This window comes from Oncorhynchus masou, chromosome 12 (genome assembly GCF_036934945.1).
Source record: "Oncorhynchus masou masou isolate Uvic2021 chromosome 12, UVic_Omas_1.1, whole genome shotgun sequence".
Lineage (NCBI taxonomy): Eukaryota > Metazoa > Chordata > Actinopteri > Salmoniformes > Salmonidae > Oncorhynchus > Oncorhynchus masou.
The window spans coordinates 49,996,038-50,002,136 of NC_088223.1; positions in this window are offsets into that span (position 1 = coordinate 49,996,038).

The following is a 6,099-nucleotide window of genomic DNA, read 5'->3' on the forward strand; positions in this document are numbered from 1 at the left end:
CCCTCTCTCCCTCTCGCCCTCTGTCCAACCCACACAGTGATAGAGTGCTATTATTGTAACGCGAGCCTCTCAGAGCTGGCATCCACACTATAGGGAGAGGAGGCATGGTACCAGCAGAGTGGTCCCTTGGAGCATTAGGGTATCCTACTCATTATTACACAAAAAAATAAATAAAGACTACAGTTCATATAAGGAAACGAGTCAATTGAAATACATTCATTAGGCCCAAATCTACGGGTTTGACATGACTGGGAATACAGATATGCATCTGTTGGTCACAGATACCTTAAAAAAAGGTAGAGGCGTGGATCAGAAAACCAGTCCATATCTGGTGTGGCCACCATTCACCTCATGCAGCGCAACATATCTCCTTTGTGTAGAGTTGATCGGGCTGTTTATTGTGGCCTGTGGGATGTTGTCCCACTCCTCTTCAAAGGTTGTGCGAAGTTACTGGATTTTGGTGGAAACTGGAACACATGTCGATCCAGAGCATCCCAAACATGCTCAATGGGTGACATGTCTGGTAAGTATGCAGGCCATGGAAGAACTGGGACATTTTCAGCTTCTAGGAATCGTGTACAGATCCTTGCGACATGAGGCCGTGCATTATCATGCTGAAACATGGATGATGGCGGCAGACGAATGGCACCATTCGTATGGTATCTCTGTGCATGTAAATTGCCATTGATAAAATGCAATTGTGTTCATTGTCCGTAGCTTATGCATTCCTATACCATAACCCAACCGCCACCATGGGGCACTCTGTACATAACAGCAAACCGCTCGCCCACACAATGCCATACACGTGGTCTGCGGTTGTGAGGCCGGTTGGACTGGGGAGCCAAGTTCTTCCCCACAAAAGGGCTTTATTACAGACAGAAATACTCCTCAGTTTCATCAGCTGTCAGGGTGGCTGGTCTCAGACGATCCTGCAGGTGAAGGAGCCAGATGTGGAGGTCCTGGGCTGGCATGGTTACACATGGTCTGCGGTTGTGAGGCTGGTTGGACGTACCAAATTCTCTAAAAATGACGTAGGAGGCAGCTTACGGTAGAGAAATTAACATTCAATTCTCTGGCAACAGCTCTGGTTGACATTTCTGCATTCAGCATGCTAATTGCACGCTCCCTCAAAACTTGAGACAACTGTGGCATTGTGTTATGTGACAAAACTGAACACTTTATAGTGGCCTTTATTGTCCCCAGTACAAGGTGCACCTGTGTAATGATCATGCTGTTTAATCAGCTTCTTGATATGCCACACCTGTCAGGTGGCTCGATTATCTTGACAAATGAGAAATACATTAGTGCACAAAATTTGAGCAAAATAAGCTTTTGTGCATATGGAACATTTCTTGGATCTTTTATTTTAGCTCATGAAACATGGAATCAACACTTTACATTACGTTTATATTTTTTGTTCGGTGTATATCTCTTGCAATGCTCAAAATGACAGTAGATGTCTTATTACCTAGAGCTGCTATTGAGTGACATGCCATTTGTTCTACTTTGTTACCATTGTGCTCTGGGGTTACATTGTGCAACCTGAGACCGGGAGATGCAAGATAACACACCTGCAGACAATATTCACATGTTGCATTTACATTTTTGTTCAGTGTAGTTGTATACTCTGACCTTAAAGGGAAATTTCGAAATTGCTCTACGTCATATTCATGGTCGATGCAAGATAACACACCTGCAGACAATATTAACTGGAATGACAAACCTGTTGTTCCTGCAGCCATTTTTAAAAACCCGAACTTGTAATGGATAAGGTATCTGTTATGGTCTAGAAAGAGATATCTAAATAGATGGTAAAGTAATTGTTAGTTTGACAGGCTGCCTCGAGAGTAAAAAACAAGTGTTGATAAACAAAAGTCACCTTGTCAGAGAGTGATTTACACGGTTATCAAAACACCACGTCAGGGTACGCCTCCACGAAACACAGCCCTTATTTTTAAGTGTTTCTAAACTCCTCTATGGGAAAAACGATTAGAACCATTTCCCTGTTTAACCGCTAGATTTAATGGGTATTATGACTCATACAGTGGTACTTTATAGGCTACCTTGAAAATCAGACATTTCCTCTTCAAGGCTATTTGGTCCTTGAAAAGTCCTTGAAATCATGGGAGCCTGATTTAGAAGTTATAATGCTCCAATATACTGTAATTATTCTGTTATTTCATTTCTATTCCATTTGTATGAGAGATGTAACCGCTTTCGTTTGTTTTCCTGCCTTTTCAATTGATAGGGGTTGCGCTGATTTGTTGCGATAAAAAACATGGTTTTCCATTGAAGCGTTCCATTACAAAGGGAACCCGTTTTTCCCTCGATTTCATGTTTTAAAACATGATACAATAACTCCCTGAAATAACTCCTCATCTCAAATGGCGAGACTGACTAGCTGCAGTACCACATTGACAGACTTTATTAGGGAGTTAACACAATTTATAATAAGGGTTAAATGGAGGAAATCAGACCTCTGAAATTAAAATGGATGGCCCTCCCTTTAGCAAAATATATTTAATCTAACCCCCAACCCAAATAAGTGACCCTCCCCTATAACTAAAACAATAATTAAAAGAAAGTGGATAGCTGAGAACACAACTGTCTACCCTTTAGACAGAACCTCATATATGCAGTTTTATAAATTGTTCTTCATCCTGTCAGCATTACATGGCAACGCAGCAATTTTGATATTGCACAGGGCTGTGGGCCAGAAAGTTGTGGTTTCACTGACCACCGTGGACTATCATCGTGTTTGCAGGCCCGAGAAAAAAATGGCCTTTCATAACTTTTCATGCCATGCTACAATTTTATATATTAGTGGAATCTTTAACAGCACACACATTACCGGAATTACAGGCTAAGCATGGACAGAGAGATGGGCCTATGTGTTCATCTTATCATATTTCTCCAATGCCTGATCAGTTTGTCTTGTTCGCAATGAAACTGACACTGTTTGCAAATAATTAAAATCAGAGACCTCATTAGGAATCTGAGCATGGCACTTTCAAAGGTTAGGCCTACCTTTCCACCCCAGACAGAGTAGGCCTACAGACACAGGAAACTTTACACTTTAACTGCTGGCGACTCTTCTACTCTTCTTCACAAGTATTTCCCTAAACGCTGTCTGTGTGTAAACATCTTGTATTGTACATAAAGTGAACATCTTAAGGTTTAGCCCCTTTTTTCCAATTTGCCGCCTAAAACGACGTACCCAAATCTAACTGCCTGTAGCTCTGGCCCTGAAGCAAGGTATGCATATTCTTGGTACCATTTCAAAAGAAACACTTTGCAGTTTATGGAAATGTGAAAGGAATATTGTAGAATATAACACAATAGATCTGGTAAAAGATAATTAAAAAAAATAAAAAATGTTATTTTGTATTTTTTTTGTACCATCATCTTTGAAATGCAAGAGAAAGGCCATAATGTATTATTCCAGCCCAGGTGCAATTTATATTTTGGCCACTAGAAGGCATCAGTGTATGTGCAAAGTTTTAGACTGATCCAATGAACCATTGCATTTCTGTTCAAAATGTTGTATCAAGACTGCCCAAATGTGCCTAATTTGTTTATTAATCATTTTTCATGGTCAAAATTGTGCACTCTCCTCAAACAATAGCATGGTATTATTTCACTGTAATAGCTACTGTAAATTGGACAGTGAAGTTAGATTGACAAGAATTTAAGCTTTCTGCCAATATCCAATATGTTTGTGTCCTGGGAAAAGTTCTTCTTACTTACAACCTCATGCTAATCACATTAGCCTACGTTAGCTCAACGGATAGTGACAGAATTACATTACTTCCCCAAGCAAAGTAAATGTTTGGTCACCTCAGTTATATAAGGTTGTAGCTCTGCCTCTGAATTGTCGAAGAAACAAAACAATGATATCTCCATATGCTTTAGAGGCACGTCTTTCTCGGGTATGTTATAGCTTTTTTTCTAGCATAAAGCATCGCAGAACAAAGCTAAGGGGGTAGTGCCTATGCTTTTTGACATTTTCTTTAATAAAAAGTAGGCCTATGGCATACTCTCAATTCGAGTTTTGGTTTTAACTTAACAGCCCTTCACTGACAAGGCAACCAACCAACACGAAGGTAGTCTATTTAAAGAGTGCACGGTGGGTGGAGGAATTGACTGACAAATCTGTGGATATAGCAGCCAATAGCCTAATTTTGTCTGTTAAACAGGTAGTCCTACCTCTTATATAGGAAGAAATAGGCTCCATCACAAAGCCCTCTTGTTGGTTGAAATGAATTATGCCTTCTCGAATTTGCCTAGGCTCGTCTGCCTAGGTTATACTGTAATGAAATTATGCTCACATCATTGGCTTTCCTGTCAGATCTTGGTCACGTTTTGAACCAAATAATTGATTAAAACACTGTTTTTCATTGAAGGTCAACAGTAGCCTCAGTAGCATGGTGTAGCACCGTGGTGTAGCCGGAGGACATCTAGCTTCTGTCCTTCTCTGGGTACATTGACTTCAATACAAAACCTGCAGAGATCATCCGTTCATGCAGTCTCATCTGAACAGTTGATGTTGAGATGTGTCTGTTACTTGAACTCTTTGAAGCATTTATTTGGGCTGCAATTTCTGAGGCTGTTAAGTCTAATGAACTTATCCTCTGCAGCAGAGGCAATTCTGGGTCTTCCTTTCCTTGTGGCCTTCCTCACAAGAGCTAGTTTCATCATAGTGCTTGATGGTTTTTGTGACTGCACTTGAAGAAACTTTCAAAGTTCTTGACATTTTCCAGATTGACTGACCTTCATGTCTTAAAGAAATGATGTACTGTTTCTCTTTGCTTATTTGAGCAGTTCTTGCCATAATATGTACTTGGTCTTTTACAAAATAGTGCCATCTTCTGTATACCATCCCTACCTTGTCACAACGCAACTGATTGGCTCAAACGCATTAAGGAGGAAATAAATTACACAAACGTATCTTTAACAAGACACACCTGTTAATTGAAATGCATTCCAGGTGACGACCTCATGAAGCTGGTTGAGAGAATGCCAAGAGTGTGCAAAGCTGTCAAGGCCAAAAGGTGGCTACTTTAAAGAATCTCAAATATATTTTGATTTGTGTAACACATATCTATCATCGTCATAAGGGTTAGGCTTCAGGCTTAGGCTACATTACTTATCAACAGCAGCAGGCTGAGCTATTATTTTTAGGAAACATATGACATTACACAGATAAACAGACACCCAATGAGATACCTAGCTATTTAGTTACCGAGCTAATTATAGCTATTCGGATCATAGCTAGCTACATTTTACTGGTAAAATAGAGCAATCCTACAGCAGCATTCTCTGGTTGGCTAGCTACATATCGAATCACTAGCCAGTTCGTTTTAGCCCAATGACAAATGCTCTTCAATTTTATGTTGTACAGCTTTCAAAGAAAACATTAACATAAAGACAAGAGAAGAGCTAAATCAAGCAGTCTAGCTAGCTAACTACCTTGTCTCATTTTGGCTAATTGTCTATTTGGCTTGTTATCAAAAGTTAATTTCACAGACTCAATACTTCAAACCAATTTCTGTGTTCTTGTCACGTTCTGACCTTTATTTCCTTTGTTTTGTCATTATTTAGTATGGTCAGGGCGTGAGTTGGGGTGGGCAGTCTATGTTTGTTTTTCTATGATTTGGGTGTTTCTATGTTTCGGCCTAGTATGGTTCTCAATCAGAGGCAGGTGTCATTAGTTGTCTCTGATTGAGAATCATACTTAGGTAGCCTGGGTTTCACTGTGTGTTTGTGGGTGATTGTTCCTGTCTCTGTGTTTGCAACAGATAGGGCTGTTTTTGGTTTTCCACGTTTATTGTTTTGTAGTGTTCGTGTTTATCTTTTTTTTATTAAACATGAATCAATATAACCACGCTGCGTTTTGGTCCGCCTCTCCTTCAAGTGAAGAAAACCGTTACAGTTCTATTCATATATAGTTCTAATAACCAATTTTTATGTTCTTGCAAGTGGCTGACTGTACAAATCACACCTATCAGGAGCTGCAATTTGGCAGGACGCCCAGATGTTGTTTTGAGAACAAACGACCGTGTTTTGAGAACAATCAAAAGATCTCAGTTTCAAGGTCTC